At 39.4% G+C, this 18,015-nt stretch overlaps 1 protein-coding gene across 9 annotated transcripts in view; it reads right to left on the bottom strand.

Moving 5' to 3' along the window:
• The window catches only part of LOC144479533 (casein kinase I), a 109,778-nt gene that overhangs the window by 81,450 nt on the left and 10,313 nt on the right, over positions 1 to 18,015 (bottom strand). The window contains exon 2 of one of the 9 annotated variants that reach the window (XM_078198329.1): positions 6,052 to 6,140. The exons of 6 other annotated variants lie outside the window; for them this stretch is intronic. The gene's annotated coding sequence lies outside the window, so the exon portion shown is untranslated. Of the gene's footprint in view, positions 1 to 6,027; positions 6,141 to 18,015 lie in introns of those variants that run through there. 2 more of the 9 variants (XM_078198330.1, XM_078198335.1) reach the window with 2 other exon arrangements.

The following is an 18,015-nucleotide window of genomic DNA, read 5'->3' as shown; positions in this document are numbered from 1 at the left end:
ATCTACCCAACAATATGGAAAATTGCCTGGGTATTCACAAAAACAGAACAAAATCCAAGCAAAGACCACCTGCTCCCCTGCTCTGCACTCCCATTATCAGTCTACTCTTGATGATAAAGTGATGAAAGGTATTATCAAACGTGCTATCAAGCAGCACTCACCTAGCAACAATCAGCCCACCGACGCACAACTTAAGTTTTGCAAGTGCCACACAGTTCCAGACCGCACTATAACCTTGATTCAAACAGAGACAGAGAGATGAACTCAAGAAGTGAAGTGTAAGTAACTGCCCTTGACAACAGAGCAGTGTTTGACAAACTGAAGACAATGAGAATCAGGGGAGAACACTCTCCATTGGTTACAGCCATATCTAGCACAGTGACGGTCATTGAAGGCTGATCATCTCAGCCACAGGACATTGCTGCAGGGATTCCTCAGATTAGTGCTAAATACTTCAAAGTCCTTCATTCCATCATAAGGTCAGAAGTGGGGATGTTTGCTGATAATTGCACGATATTTAATACCACTTGCAACTCGTCAGACACAAAGCAATCTGTGCCTACATGTTGCAAGAAATGGACAACATTCAAGCTCAATCTGTTGAGTAGCAAGTAACACCTCTGCACTCAAACACAAGGATCTTGCTGACTCTCCCTAACCTGGGAATGGCTCTGGGGGAATATTCAGACTTTGTGTTGCCTCGTTATTCACAGATTCAGGGCGAGGGTGTGTACAAGAAGGATCCTGGCAGAGTTGTGCTACACAAATGCCAGGCAATTGCCATCTTCAACAAGAGAAAATAACCAACTCCCAATGACATTCATTGGCATTGCTGAAGTCCCCACCAATGGCCTAGTGGAAGGGCGAGGAGGGGTGTTAACGCTGATTAGAAACTGACTGGACTCACTGCACAAATACTGTGGTTATGAGAGAAGGTCAGAGGTTGGAAACTCTGCAGCGAGTGTGAACGTGTCCACCATCTAGCACAAGATAGGAGTGTAATAGAATATTCTCCACTTACTTGGATAAGTGCATCTCAACTGCTCAAGAACCTTAACAGCACCCTAGGCAAAGTAGCCTGCTTGTTCAGCACTCCATCCATCACCATAAACATTCTCACCCATCATCACTGATGTAGCACGTACCATCTGCAAGATGCATTGTGCCAAGGCTCCTTCGACAGCACCTTCCAAATCCATGAACTTAAAAGAACAGGGCAACAGATGCATGCGAACATCACCACCAAGTCACACATCATCCCTTCACTGTTGCTGGAACTCCCTCCCTGACAGCACTGAGTGTACCCTACACCATATGGACTGCAGCAGTTCAAGGCGGCGGCTCACCACCTGCTCAAGGGCAATTAGGGGGAAGGACAATAAATGCTGGTCTTTCCATCGATGCTCACATCTCAAGAATAAATTATACAAAAGAGCTCTGCAAGAGACCAAGGACAGAGGGGTCAACATGAGGGGAAAGTGGAGAATTAGAACGACAGGTGACTGGACAGGATTATACTTATGGATTAAACAGAGATATCCTGCAAAGCAGTCATGTTTGGTCTTCCCAATCTAGAGCAGACAATCATTCATAATATGGCTGTTTCGTTAATCAATGCAAACAAACACTGTGAAGGTTCTATTCAGAATTTACTATACTTCCAGCTTAGACGCTATGTACTGATACCAATGGATCCAGACAAACTAAAATAAAACTATTTTTCTACTGCCTACCAAAGGATCAGAATAGTTAATTGGGTTACTTAACAAATAATACATTGTAAGCTCAGTAATGGACATAAATAGCTGCAAAACAGTTAACCAGCAGCCACGTGTACAGTTAACCTTCCTCAAACCCACCCCTCCCCACAAAATTGCAAATTGGACGAAAGCTAGATACTACTTCCATTGTTGAAACATCATTAATTTATTTTTAAAAACAAAGTAGTCAAATTCAGAGAGGTATTTAAACCTGGACACAGCTGCCAGTACTAAAGGCCTGCAATGTTTCATGGAACGTTGCAGATTTACAAAAGTCATGCAGAACTTTCCCAGACCCTAAAGCAAATAATCCGCTACATCTGTTCTCCAAAGATCTCCTTGTACGTTTTATAACAAATTGCTTTTATAAACTCAGTTACCAACCACTCAAATACTTGTAATAGCCACTAAATCCACTGCTGCATTAAGATTTGAACAACTTTAAAATTACTATAGAGAAAACTGGAGAGTTTTAAAACAAGACTTATATTGAAAAATTCAATCCAATTCCATTAAAAAATTCCAGGCAAAGAGAACATTGTGACAGTGGAACCACTAGAAGATCCCCACGGCATTGCTGACCTGAAGTCCAGAACTGGGGGTGTTTGAGTGCTCAATATAGTCTCACAGCAATCTAAACACAACAGTTTACACATTGCTGCAATATAGCAAATGTACTGAGTAGATTTCTATCTAGAGGCACACAATAGAAATGTTGAACTTAGACAAGTAGTTATTTGGGGTATTGTCTTAGATAGTAGTCTATTACTGAAAGGATAGAAAAGCAATGGGAAAAGGTGCAGCATAGACTCACTCAATGTTGTCGGAATGAAAGGCTACAGTTATCACAGTGGAATTTAGAGAACCAAGACCATTTCAGTCTATTGGTCAGGATTCAAAACCGAAATCAACCATCATGTACATTCCTCAATTGATTTCCTCACCAAATTCCTGTATAACCCCCCCACTAAAATTATCTAAAAAATGTGCATTTTCTTTCTCTTCATTCCAGGACATAGTAAGTAGACGTTTTTCTACATCACGTCTAACCTATACCCTCCTAGTCTTTCAGAATTCTTTGCCACCAACAAATTTTAATACTGCACCCTCAATTTCACAGACCAGTTCATTTACTCATGTTAATTGGGTTCAATGAAACATTGCAGACCTTTAGTAGTGGCAGCTGTGTCCAGGTTTAAATACCCAACAGAAAATGCTGGAAAATCTCAGCAGGTCTGGCAGCATCTGGGAATAGAATAGAGCCAGCATTTCAAGTCTGGATGACACTTCGTCAGAGCTCTGACGAAGTGTCATCCGGACTCGAAACGTTGGCTCTTTTCTCTCTCCACAGATGCTGTCAGACCTGAAGAGATTTTCCAGCAGTTTCTGTTTGAAATTCCAGCATCCGCAGTATTTTGCCTTTATCTTTGATTTTGAGTACTTTGTTTTTTAAAAACAAATTAATGATGTTTCAACAATGGAGGCAGTATCCAGTATCAGGCCATTCAATTTGCAATTATGTGGAAAAATAGGTCAACTGTACAATCGGAGGAAAGGTTAACTGCACATGTAGCGACTGGTTAACAGCTATTTATACTTATTATTGAATTTACAATGTGTTATTTGTTAAATAACCCAATTAAGTGGTGTAAATGACAAACATGCACGCATAAACACATAGCTTTGGACTAGTCACATATTTTGGATGTACATGCACTAAGGCTGGAGAATCAGAACTGCTTACTGTCAGGAGGTCTAGGATGGCAGCAGGTAAACAGTGACACAGGAACAAAAAGATGCAGATACTGGAAATCAGAAATAAGCACAGTAAATGCATGTCAGACAGCAATTATGGAGAGGTCAGAAGGAGATAATGTTTCTGGTGTGAAACTTTTGCCAAAGCCATTGAGAAGTGAATCCTTTATTCTCTTCCCAAGATTGGAAAACCGTTTACCAACACACATTGAGATAACCTTTTTATAATCTAAAAATTGTATTTAAAAATTATACAGGAAGCTAGGATGTAAACATGGAGGTGCGTACCATGTCCAAGATATTTCAATACTTTACAGAATTTAACTACTGCATTTACTCTTCTGCCAACTGAGAGTTGCAAAATATCCAAATGGTCACCGATGATCTACATTTGGAAAGTATTCTACCTTTTTGGATTTTTATGCTAAGGAGAAAGAAGTGAAATGAAGAACCCTGGAGTCAATAAAGAGGAAAATCAACTCAGCCAGGAGTCACGTCCTGTACAGGCATGTCATGTTATGAACTGTCAATACTTGAAAGAAGCAAATTGCTGCAAATTATGTGATTTTTGCCATTTGAACTACACAGTGTCCCTGGTCAACATTTAATTACATGTAGATAGATGCGAGGGTACCTTACAACCATTTCTGGAATTCACACATTGTGTTGCTTAAGAATGGCTAAAGACCTAAAACCCGTGGCGTTTCCACACACCCCAAGTTTCGCACTGGACTAAAGAGACCAAAATTCAATGGCCACTATCAACTTCCCACTGTGGCCTCCCCCATCCAAACTAGACTTGGTGGACCTAGTGTTAACGCAGTGGTCATGTAATCAAAGCTGGTTTCAGGGACTGCACCCTTTTTATTCCAGGATCCAACAGGTCAATCAGAACCATCCATCAGCAGCCAAACAGAGAGCCAAACTCTGAAACGAGCTGCAAGTCATCAAGCAGCCAAAATAGTTAACTTGTTCCACTTTTAAAGTTCACCTGAGAACCAACCTTCTAGATATTTGACTACTAAAATGCCTCAAAACTTTGTGAACCTACAAGACCCCCACATCAACTTTAAATCATCAAATCCATTCAAGAAATCACAGCCTTTGCCATGAGAAAAACTGGAAATCGAAATCAGAGACTGAATTAACTGTAGTCTGGATACTGTTAAAGTGCACTTTTTAAATCCATCCGAGTGTGAGAGATGTTGCATTAATTTGGGAGTAAGTATGTGAGAATAAATCACCTTTATATAAAATATACAAATGCTTGATGCAGAATTATTTACACACACTCCCAAGGGTAAGAAAAGACACACATCTTTCCATACAAAACACACTGATTATAGTCAGTAGGAGAGCACATATATTCGGTCTGTGACATTGGAGTTCTTTATATTCTGTAGGAAGGGTGGGTTTTCCCTTGCAAGTACAGCAGGACTATTCCCAAAATGTATTAAATGTTCTTGCTGAAATTTTCCACAACTAATCTGTGTTTATGTCTCACTAGAAGAATTGTGCTGAAATAATTAATAACCTTTAAATGATAAGTTACGATTCAGGTCTTGCATAGGTATAAAAGGGTAAGTAAAGAACTGATCTCCTTAGCATAAACACAATGTGGAAAATTTGTGCAAATCTGTCATTAGTAATAACAGCATGCCAAAAAGCAACAGCAATTCAAAGGTAACAGGAAACACTTGGGAGCTCTACCTTTGTGGAGAATAAGGGCTGAAACAAAATCACTATGTATAAGAGGCAAAAACAGGTTCAGAACAAAAACTTGAAAATGGTTGGAATTACACACAGGCAAAGCTATTTTTTCAAAGCAATAAGAAAAATGCACGTAATTGAACAATTGTAATTCTGGCGAATGCTACTTCTGGTTCCACATCTACTACTGCCCACTTTGATCAGAAATATTGGGAGACCTTTCCGCATATTCAAATAATTAGCCTCAAGAAATCTTGCCTGAGCACATTTCCACCAGAACTATTCCAGCAGTGTTAGATTTTTTTTAATGCAATTTCCTGCTGTGGTTCACAATCCAGACAGGATGTATAGGTTCATTTGAAAAATGGCCTGAAGGCAGATTTGTCCCTTAAGAGTCCAAAGACCCCCCCTCCCCCCTCACCCCCCACCCCATCCCTTAAAGCTTCAGTGCCCAAGAAATATTTTACTACTAAACATTGAACATTTAAGAGGTGACCTTTTTGGGACATGGGAGATTTTTGAAGATCGATATACAAAAGGTTGTTGACCTCCAGGTCTTTATCTCCAGTTCCCAAGACTACAGCAGAGAGGTTTAGACTGACTATACACCAATAGCGCCAACACCCATAAATTAAATAGTATGGTTAGATGCTAAACTCCAGTGCACAAAAAAAATCCATAGAATTAATTGCATTTGAAATGTAATAGTTAATAAATACAAGACTTTAATGTTAAACTTTTAGTCCGAATCTAATATTTTAATTTACCAAGCAGGAAAACAAAACCCAAGTTCAATGCTTACCAGAAAAAGAAAAGCTCCCCTTACCAGCTCATGGAAAACATGTCATTAGGACTACTGATATGTGTCAGCCTAGGCGCTACTCAGATATCACAAGGACCAGTTAGCAACATTTTCTGAGGGGCAGAGGGAAGAGACATCAGGGAAAGGTGTGAAGAAACATTTTATAAATAAAACAGCAATGTGCATAACAAATGTGGCAAATGTGAAGCAATTGTAAAATGATAGGAAAAACTATATTTTTAAAAATAAAAAAAAAGTTCAAAGTGCACTTCATGTCAAATCAGTAACGATTGGGCGGCATGGTAGCACAGTGGTTAGCACTGCTGCTTCACAGCTCCAGGGACGTGGGTTCGATTCCCGGCTTGGGTCACTGTCTGTGTGGAGTTTGCACATTCTCCTCGTGTCTGCGTGGGTTTCCTCCGGGTGCTCCGGTTTCCTCCCACAGTCCAAAGATGTGCGGGTTAGGTTGATTGGCCATGCTAAAATTGGCCCTTAGTGTCCTGGGATGCGTAGATTAGAGGGATTAGTGGGTGGGTAAAATATGTAGGGATATGGGGGTAGGGCCTGGGTGGGATTGTGGTCGGTGCAGACTCGATGGGCCGAATGGCCTCTTTCTGTACTGTAGGGTTTCTATGATTTGGGGGGGGGGGGGAAGAGAGAGAGGAAGAGAGAAAGAGAACAGGTAAGGTTGGTTCATACACTATAAAGCATTTTTAAAATTCAGAAAGTATTTCACCAGTTGCATTCAAAATTCCACGAGTACTGAAGTGCATATTATTGTTTTCGTTTTCCATCTCTTGTGGTAGCATTACAATTATGAGGTTTATGAGATCATGTTGTTTTGGGACTGTCTTTAATTCAAGATAAAGTTGAGATGATCATGTAACCTGTTCTGCCTGACTGCAAGACTGGGTGATTTGATTGTTCGAGATTAAAGGGAGCCCAGGAAGAAGGTGCAAGATGAAGACAATGGCAGCAGCCTGTCTGCGCCAACAGTGGATAGACGGAGTCTTGAGAATGCTGGATTGCAAACAGTTATGCTTTAAACTCTTCATTTATTTAAAAAGAGAGTTGAGGTCTAGTACAGCTAATCAGCAGCTTTACTAGATACAAGGCCTTGTATGTTGCCATGGTGATGGGCTTTGTGGTGGGATGGGTACCAAGAAAGTCATTGTGATATCAGGTTACAGGTTTTCCTGAAATTTCCATCATAGACAGGCGGGTTACTCTACCAGGGTCTTGTAAAAGGAGAGACTTCCAGCCTCTAGCTGTTCTCTGCTTCACCAAGCCAGAGTGCACGTGGCAGCGCATGTTTGGATTGAAAAGATCAAATTAGTGAGGAGTTAAAGCAAAGCTGGAGGATTCGCCTAGCTGGCAATAGAGGGAGGATCTCTAGGAATATTCTCAACATGCAGAGAATTTCTGGAGATTAGAAGTTACCAGGCCGAGAAAGGAAAAGAATAGAAGTAAACCTTCAGGAGTCAAGAATTATTTTGGACTGATTCTGGGAGAATTGTATGTCTACTTAAAGATTAGTGTAATGTAAACTTGATAGTTTACCCCCCCCCCCCCCCCCCCAGAATCGGAGATCAATTTGGTTAAATTTCCTGATTTGATGATAAATGAAAACAAAAATTAAAATAATTGACACATAGAATCCCACAGTGCAGAAGGCGGCCATTCGGTCCATCGAGTTTGCACCGACCACAATCCCACTCAGACCCTATCCCCCTAGTTCCCCTGACACTGAGGGGCAATTTAGCATGGCCAATCCACCTAACCCACACATCTTTGGACTGTGGGAGGAACCCGGAGCACTCGGAGGAAACCCACGCAGACACAGGGAGAAATGTGCAAACTCCACAGTGACCCAAGCCAGGAATCGAACCCAAGTCCCTGACGCTGTGAGGCCGCAGCGCTAACCACTGTGCCACCATGCCGCCCCATATGAAAAATAATCCAGTGTTTTCTGCAAACAATTAAACTACATTGCCAAATTCCATATGCACAGAATACTGCTTCATAAACACAGTAACATGCAAAACTAGATGGTATTAAGGCCACTTTAATACATTAAATTCTTGAATGCTTAAATAATTAATATGGCAAGGAATTGGTCATCAACGTGCATCCAAAACTATGGGTACCTCGTATCAAATTACAACTGTATAAACATTCCAGTTACCAATTGCCAATATCACCATCTGCCTTCATGCTGTGCTTATCTTCAACCTTAATTGATAAGACATGTCAGGACATGAAGTTTGGCTGTCACTTATCAACTGAATATCACACTATGTTGTCCTTTGCAAAGGGAATTCCACATTGGACAATTTTCAAACTATAGGTAGACCTAGAAAGTCAAATGGAATTCAAGGTTTTATTTTCATAAAAAACACTTCTGGCTTTCAAAACCCAATTCTTTTTGATGAATTTAATCTAACCAAAACATAAGATCGAGGAATATCTTCCCTTTTCAGGTATTATTGTGATTTTATGCTAATGGAGGGAGGATTTAAGAGCCTTTAAATTAATAAAACCATACAAATTTATGCCACAGTAGGAGAGCATTTGGGGGAGACCAGACAGTGGATCTGTGCTGCCCAAAAACACCTATTGTGACAGTACTGCCCTTTAAGAAATGTATTTTAATCATGTTTCTCTGCAGGATGTTTCTGCAGTCCTTGCCAATATGTTGGTACCATGCTGTCTGCAGCCAGTGTCCTTTATTGTTGCTGAGGCAGTATAATTGATATCATGTTGATTTTAATCTGGACTAATGCAGTGTCCTGTGATTTTGATGAGTGGAGCTTTAATTGACAGGTCATGTCATGTGGCCTGGGCTATTTTTCATCGAGCATTTCAGTTTTAGTTTCATCTTCAGAAGCGGAGAGAGAAACATCAGTTGTTTCCCCTCTCTGGAGTCTGAAGACTAGAAGTTACCAGAGATTAAGTTTACCTCTCTGACGTTTGGCTGTTTTGAGAAAATATCCTTCTTTGCAAACAGCTGGTTTGGATTTCTGTCCATAGGCGTTAAGAAGTTCAAAATCCAGCATTGCGTGAGCATACTTGTTTCTGCGTTGAGTCTGAAGGAGGATGTATGTTATAGGATGCATGTATGTAGGATGGTATTTAACTTGGAACAGCAGAGAAAGCTAGCTGTTAGAGGAGTACTGTGTCATGTTGAAGTCTTGTAATTGGTAAAAGTTATGTAATTCTTTTTGTTATATTTTAACTGTGTTCTTAAATAAACTTTGTTCCTATTGGGCACTTGAATCATGCCTGGAGTGAAACTCCTTATGCTCAGCAATGTCAAAATCAAATGTCAAATTTAGGATCCAGGCTAGCTTCACAAAACACTTTAGCCTGGGTCGTAACACTAGTCTATGGAATTAAAATTAAACCTCATCTCAGCATTCAGAAGGAAGATCAAGATACTGGCCATGAAACTAAGGCATACTTACAACATCTGGATGGGAGTGGGTGCAAGGGAGAAGAGGGGTAATCTACCATATGAGATATAACTAATATGCATCTAAAGAACAGCACCCTGAAGGCATTGGTGTAATAGTTTTTCCTGACAAACCTATTGCAGTGCTTTGAAATGGAACTAAACTCATGGATGATGGCTATTGCATGGACTTGGGATTGTAGAAGATAGTTAGCACAGAATTACAGGACTTTTAAAAGAGTGCTAAGGTTTTATGGAGTTAATAAACCGATGAGAAAGATTTTCACACCAAATAACAGCCTAGCAACTTTGCCGAAAAGGGTGGAAACAACATCAGTCATAATGCCCTTCAATACTAAAGCCTTCCAGGCTTACACTTGGCAAAGTAGTAAATGGTGACAAAATCTTTTAGAATACTATTCCATCATGAATCAAAATACTTTCACAAAATATCTGGATTGCCTTTAACAAATATAACAATAAACATATGTCCCATCCATTGTTTTATCATAAATGTTGCTTTGTAGTTGGGAATGAACTCAGAACATAATTCTTAGACAAAATTCAAGACCCAAGAAAGGAAAAGGATAAATTCTGACTTTTGTTCCAATAATTTTGGAAAGCAGGAACAGAACTTTTATGAAGATCTTCTCTCAGTAAGTTACTTAACAGGACCAGAATCTATTATAGAGCAGTTCATTAGAAGTCTTAATGAACCAAATAACCTTTTCTCATTGCATGTACTAATTATTTGTATCTATTAAATAGACAAAAGCCACATCTACAAATGGTGTTTATAGTATTTAGACATCAATTTGCACTATACATCCATCCAGCAGATCAAGAGACGTGGTTGCTGATAGAAACCAGCTTTGGATTTATTGTGGGATGCCCAGGTAATTGAAGTTGTGTTTGCAGTTATTCTGAGAATGGAGTAAAAATCAAAATATTACATTGAAGAAAGTTATCAGCTGTTTTCCAAGTAGTAAGGCAAGAAACAAAAAACAAAAAATCATTTCTTTCATTTTTATTCTTCCTGTGTTAAAGGGTTGATTTTGTAACCTCAACATTTGGGTTTCATTGCCCCCTCACTTAGTGTGGAGTTACAGCTTTTTATTTTGCTCTTCAACTGATGCTGGTCATCCTCCAATGCTTTATTCAGGCACCATTATTCACATGCAAGCTTTGGCACTGAGTGGTGGCTAAGATCGATTTTGTACCAACTCAATATTTGCACCTACACGTAACCCTGCTGGAAGTGCAGCAGTCAAGTATGAGCCTCGACATGTATCTCTTTCTTGTCTTCCAGCCTCCAAACTAGACTCTCAAGGTCAATTATAGTTGCCCAGCAACTATAATGACTGAGATCAGTTAACCCAGCACAACTGGTGTTGGGGCCTGGGCCTGCTCTGATGTATCACTCAGCAATGCACAGGATAAGCTTCCTGAGCATTAGGACGGCCCATCTTATAATAATTGTGCGTCAAATAGTACATAAACTTTGCTATTAATATAATACAAAGGTGCCAATGACCTTGACAACATTATGTAGATGCTACGTCAAATCAGCCCAAGACTTCACTAATTCACATCACATTCTACATTTACAGCAGGAAATGTCTCCTCCCTCTGTGTTTTAACATCTGACAAGAAACTAAAAGTTAATATTGCCTGGACTTGGTAATGGTTCTGTTGTATAAATGCATATGGTGGCCTCTCGGATTAACAAGTGAGACAGCTCAACCAACTCATCTAATTTGGTAAGAGGAGAATGTTTCTGTTGCTTAAATGGCTGCCACCGTCAATTACTAATTTGGGTCCTTTGTGATAATGTAATGTAGATTAGAAAATGTAGGAGCAGATAAGGTGGTCAAGGAGGAATTATTCTCCCCTCAGCCAAATAATTATGTGAATGGTTTTGCTCATTTCCAAGTCCTGAATCATTAGTAAAATATTCTAAACCCTGCAATTGTTTATTGTGCATGTGAACCAATATCTTCTGCACAGGTCAGCTGTAGTTGCACCACAGATGTTTGAAGTTTGCAGACTCTAATGGGGAGTGGAGCTGAGAATGCCTTCAGCAAAATTTGCTTTCTGGCTTGGATACTTGACACAATAAATCACTGCTGGATTAAAAATTTTGTTGTTTTAAATTGTAAAGATGCACTGATGCGAAATAGGATTTAAAAATTCAGAGGCTAAGTTTCATCTGCGACTCAAGTTAGACCCAAATGTGTCTCCAATATCACACCCATTTTGCCAACACAAAACTGTTAATCTCATTGAAATAGTCAAACTTACAATGGGCAAACGCAGCAGAGACCATCAAAACCTAAAGAAAGTGCTAACTCTCAATATATTTATTTTCAGTATGAACTTTAAGTTCCAGCTCACTGAACCATAATTCATACACATCAGATTCAGCAATTTTAGAATCCCGAAATCAAGGGAACTTTTCAATTTTTAACGTGAGCCATATTTATAAAAATTCAAAGAGAAAGATTTCAGCGAGATTTTGTTTTCAAAACCACTCAAAAAATTGCACTAGAACATCAGATGATTTTCTTTCTTACTGTGTCTGAAAATCTGGTTAAGTGTGACTGCAATAGGAGAATGCACACATTTCAGAATTGTGGATGTTGGCCAGATTTGTGAGCAGAGATTGCTTTAAATGGGGCAACTGAGGAGACTTGATGTATTGTAGTTATGAACTTAACTCACTTACACCCAGTTAGTTTGCACTCAAATTACGTCCAACACTGATTTTGAGTAAATACGGAGGAAACTCCCAGACCATATAATGCATCATTTAGAACTACACAGTATCTTCATAACACTGGGCTCATGTAGTAATGTTACTGGACTAGTAATCTGTAGGTTTGGACTAACGTACTGGAGGAGAGTACAAATCCCACCAAGGGTATCTGAGAATTTAAATTGATTAATAAATCTGGAATAAAATGCTACTTACATTAATCATGAATGGATTGTCATTAAAACTCAGTTGGGTTATTAATGACCTTCATGGGAGGCAATCGGCCATCCTTGCAGAGTCTGGCCTACATATGACTCCAAACCCACAGCAACATGGTTGATTTTTAAATGCTTTCTGAAATGGACAAGCCATTCAGTTGTATCAAACTGCTACAGAAGAAAGCACAGAACTGAAATGATGTAAAAAGGACAATTAGGGAAGTGCTCACATTCCAAAAATGAATTTTAAAATCTGAAACAATGAGGATGCAAATATGTACATTTTAAACCAAGTCAACACTTCTAGAAGTGTTGAAAGTAGTTGTCCTTTGACATCAAGGCAGCATTTGACTGAGCCCACTGAGAAGGCTGTTATTAAAGAATAGGATATTTTTTATAAAACCAAAGAATAGAGTAAATAGTACAATAGATGGCAATAATGTGAAACCTTTATAAATCATGGCTTAGGCCCAAGCTCGATCTTCAAAAAAATGTTAGGCCTCAAAAGAGGGCACTGAGGAGAATTACTTGAATGGTACCAGGGACGCAGGACTCTTAGTTACACAGAGATAATACAGAAGCTGGTGTTATGCACCTGATGCAAAAATGAAAGGGAGATTTAATCAAGATGCTCAGAATCATGAAGAGGAGAAACTATCTCTGATGGTAGAAGTGTTGAAGGACACAGATTTAAGATAATGCCAAAAGAAGCAAGGGAGTGATGAAGGGTTTTTTTTTCCCCTTAATACACAGTGCATGATCTGGAATAAACTGCCTGAAAGGGTGGTGGAAGTTTCAATAACTCTCAAAAAGGGAATCTTATAAATATTTTAAGGGAGAGCTTTTCCAAAGAGCTGTCGCAGATACAATGGGCTGAATGTTAGAATGGCCTCCTTCCGTGCTCAATGATTCTATAAGTACAGTATCAAAAAAAATAAAAGCTAGGAGGCTGCAAAAAGAAAACCCTTCCTCTGACATATATTTGATGTAAAGGAAGATAAGTGGTTGTCAGACAGAATGGCAGGAGTCCCTTAGGGATACACATTTTCAGACCAACTATCTTTTGCTGCCCTGCGCACCATCACAAAGTCAGAAGTGGAACATTCGCTGATAATTCCAGCATTCGATTCCATTTGCAACTCCAGTGGCGTGAGTGGGTGCAGCAGACACAAGAAAGAGAGAGAGGGAGAAAAAAAAGCATAAAAGCTTACGGAAAGATGAAAGAATAAAATGGGGAAAGAAGAAAAGTGGAAAAGAGAGATAAAACTAATCAGAAAGGTCATTGTTTGTTTAGAAGACAGGTTGTCTTTCCCCACAAAGATTCATTTGTTAATTACATTGAAACAAATTCTTTTTAACGGATTCAAATGTTATCAATATAAATACTGGTCCACTAAGACCTATACATGCCCTTGGTTCAAATATTGTACAGGTGATTTCTGAACAAGTGCTGCAGGTCACTTTATATAGAGAGCTGTAAACTCAATGTCAAGACCCACAAGAAAACTCAGGTGCACTCAACAAGAGAACGAGTGCACCTGAAAATGATCCATCACGTAATATTTTCCAAAATCATTTGCATTGTTCTGCCACTAATGATGAGAATTATTTGAACAAGCAACAATCCTAACAAATACGAGACATTTTAAGGACCGTTCAAGTGGATACAAGGGCACAGTATAACTGGCTTGAACCAATGCAGTAAGGCAACTGACTCCTCACAGTATTGAAAACTGTAAAAGTTACAGTTTTGATGCGCGAGACAGCATAATCCTGGCTCCCCCAAGCAAAATGTCATCCTGTGCACTGGTTTTATTATTTCAAAGGATAAGAGTATGGTGGGAGTGTTGCGAATCCTTTTTGAAACCTATCAAGCATACATATACACAGTGAAAACAATGGAAAATTATTTGACCTCAACAGCATGTCATTGTCAATGGGGGAGACGGTGGCGTAGTGGTATTGTCACTAGACTAGAATCCAGAGACAAAGGGCAAGACCCGGGTTTGAATCCCACCAAGGCAGATGGTGAAATTTGAATTCAGAAAAAATCTGGAATTAAAAAAGTGTAATGATGACCATGAAACAATTGTCGATTGTTATTAAAAACTCATCTGGCTCACTGATGTCCTTTAGGGAAGGAAATCTGCCGTCCCTACCCAGTCTGGCCTACATGTGACTCGAGAGCCACAGCAATGTGGTTGACTCTCAAATGCCCTCTGAAAATGGAGGGCAATTAGGAATGGGAAATAAATGAAGGGCCCAGCCAGATATGCCCACATCCTGTAAAATGAATACAAGTATAGATTCAACAAGATTCTCAAAATTAAAATGAACCTTCAAAGAAAAATAATGCAACATTTACAATGTCTCTGCCCCACCGATATAATGCCATCTAACCTGGACTCAGACCGCAGGCAGCTCAGAGTATCAGCAACATAGCTGCAGACTCAATCCTGTTTGGGCTTATATTGTTTTGCAGGTTTATGCTAATTTGTGTGGACCTGGGAGTTTGGAAAGTGATTTTAAATGGTGTTTCTGCTTTGGTAAAAAGTCATAAATCAGAACACAAATATGTCTACAATTTAAAAATACTGCAAACTAATGGCAACATAGATTTAAAATCTGCATGTGGCACCAGAAACTCCATGGCAACCACCCGTGCAGCCCAAAAGTTTAGATACACATTTTTGCATACCCACCATAAACCCATCTCTCATAGGTTTTATGTTTGCGCTTTAACTCCAGTTGGAAGCTGAAGTGCTCACACTGGACATCACATTTGGGAAATTTGGAAACTTACTTGCCATTGTTTTTATCATGGGAGAAAATTACTACTCTGCTCATCACCCAATATTAACAATACCCACCTGGGAGCATGCAAGGCCACTCCACAGATACTGGTCTGAAATTGTCAGTTGCAATGTAACAGTCTTGTATTGGGCATTCTGTTCACATGAGGATCACTCAATTCAGTTCATTTAAATCTCTGCACTAACTTATACTTGCTGGCAGTGTGGAAGATACAAGAAATCAAATGATAGTGTGGTACAAAACACTGGTTATCAGCAACTTAGTATTACAACATTAATATTTACTCAGCCCAGCAATCCAATCTCAAAATGAACAAGCAAAACAAAAAACTTGTTTAAAAGCTTGACAATTTAATGGCAATACAGATCAGCGTTAAAAATAATACATTGGAGATCTAAAACTGGGTATAAAAAGGGCACCAAGTATAATAATAGATCAGTGGCTAATATAAAAGCAGGAATCCAAAGATTTTTTGTAAATGCAAATTGTTGGTGGGGTTGATCAGGGACCAAATAGAAGATCTTCTTGCAGAGGTAGAGGGCACATCTGATGTACTAAATGAATAGTGTGCACCAGTCTTCAGTAACAAGAATGTGCCAATGCAACACTAAAGAGAATATGCAAATGCAATAATAGAGGGGAACACAGCAGTGATAAAGGATAGGATAAAAATAAATATAGAGGATGTACTTAAAAGATTGACAGTTCACAAAAGTAGAAAAGTCACTTGATTCAGATGAAATTGATTTGTTACTGAGGGAAACAAGGATGGAAATTGCGAAGCCTCTTGGTCACAACTTTCCAGTTCTCGCTCAATTATGGGCTACTGCCACGGACTGGAAGGTTGCAAACGTTAATACCCTTTTAAAAAAGGAGAAAATTACAAACCTGGTAACTACAGGCCAGTCAACCTGGTAGTGGGGAAACTTTTAGAGCCAAGAATATAGCACAGAATTATTTCTTATTTTGGAAAGTATGGGCTAATAATGAAAGTTAGCATGGATGTGAGAAAACTCTGTTTGACCAATTTGATTTGATGCCTCTGATGAAGTAATGGGAGAGTTGATGAAGGTGGTGTGGTTGATGCAGAAGTTGACCTTCCGAAGGCATTTCACAAAGCACCACATAACAGACATGCTAGAAAAAGTAATGGGTTAAAAAAATAATGTTGAATCATTGATTTATTTCTTAAAAAATTAGTGACCACACTGTAGAAAGGATGTGGAGGCTTGGGGGTGGGTGCAGCAGAGATTTGCAAGTACAGTACCAAAAATTAGACTTCCTTGTGAAGCAATCAGGGATGCTATTTGATGAGCAAAAAGGTTTAAGGGGAGATTTGATAAGAGGCAAAAACATGTATGGGTTTGATAAGAGTAAACTTTCTCAGAAGTCTAAGGAAATTTGGCATGTCAGCTACAACTCTCATCAACTTTTACAGGTGCACCACAGAAAGCATCCTTTCTGGTTGTATCACAGTTTGGTATGGCTCCTGCGCTGCCCAAGACTGCAAGAAACTACAAAAGGTCATGAATGTACCCCAATCCATCACGCAAACCAGCCTCCCATTCATTGACCCTGTCTACACTCCTCGCTCCATCGGCTAAACAGCCAGCATAGTTAAGGTCCCCACGCACCCTGGACATACTCTCTTTCACCTTCCTCCACCGGGGAAAAAAGATACAAAAGTCTGAGGTTACGTACCAACCGACTCAAGAACAGCTTCTTCCCTGCTGCGATCAGATATTTGAATGGACCTATCCTGCATTAAGTTGATCTTTCTCTACACCCTAGCTTTGACTGTAACACCACATTCTGCACTCTCTCCTTTCCTTCCCTATGTACGCTATGCTTTGTCTGTATAGCACACAAGAAACAATACTTGTCACTGTATACTAATACATGTGACAATAATGAATCAAATCAAAAATAAATGAGGAGGAACTGTTGCTATCGATAGAAAGGTCAGTAACCAAAAGGATATATTTAAGATGACTGGATTTGAGGATTGTTTTCATTTTTAAAAAAATACAAGTTCTGACTTGAAATGCACCATCTGAAAGCAGATTCAATTGCAACACAAAAAAATTGGATAAATACACGAATGGATTTCTTTAAAGACAGTGCTGCGTGGAAAGAGCAGGGGAGTGGGATGAATTGAATAGCTTTACCAAAGGAGGTGTGATGATGGTCTCTGAGTTGTATGATTCTATGATACCATGATCACGAAAAACAATACATGCCTTGGATTTTCCCCACAAGATGAACTGATTGCAATCAACCCAATGAATTTAATGCAAAAACATATCCCACGGGGAGAGATTAGGAAAATAAAACTCACAGGACAAATTGTATTATATAAATGGTCAATAAAATAAAGGCAATGGCCCAGGTCTATGAATCGCTCTTAAACCCTTTCAGACAGCAAATGTGCAATGGGGAAAGTTAAGGAAGGAACTATATCTCCCCCCGCCCCTCCAAATGTAGTGCTGAGTAAATGAAGGTACAAAGTAACATCTGCTCCATGCAATTAATAGACTAATGTGCAACAGAAATCAATTTTATCACGGCATATTGTTTATCAACAGATCACCAACAATGGCGTTACAAAGTACGTTTATATCAAAGGTTATGGGACAAAGTTTAAATTTCTTAGTGTCACACGTAGGCTTACATTAACTCTGCAATGAAGTTACTGTGAAAATCCCCGCGTCGCCACACTCCGGCGCCTGTTCAGGTACACTGAGGGAGAA

This window comes from Mustelus asterias, chromosome 26 (genome assembly GCF_964213995.1).
Source record: "Mustelus asterias chromosome 26, sMusAst1.hap1.1, whole genome shotgun sequence".
In the NCBI taxonomy this organism is placed as follows: Eukaryota; Metazoa; Chordata; class Chondrichthyes; order Carcharhiniformes; family Triakidae; genus Mustelus; species Mustelus asterias.
The sequence above is the reverse complement of the archived record's forward strand: the minus strand, read 5'-3'. Positions and strand labels throughout refer to the sequence as shown.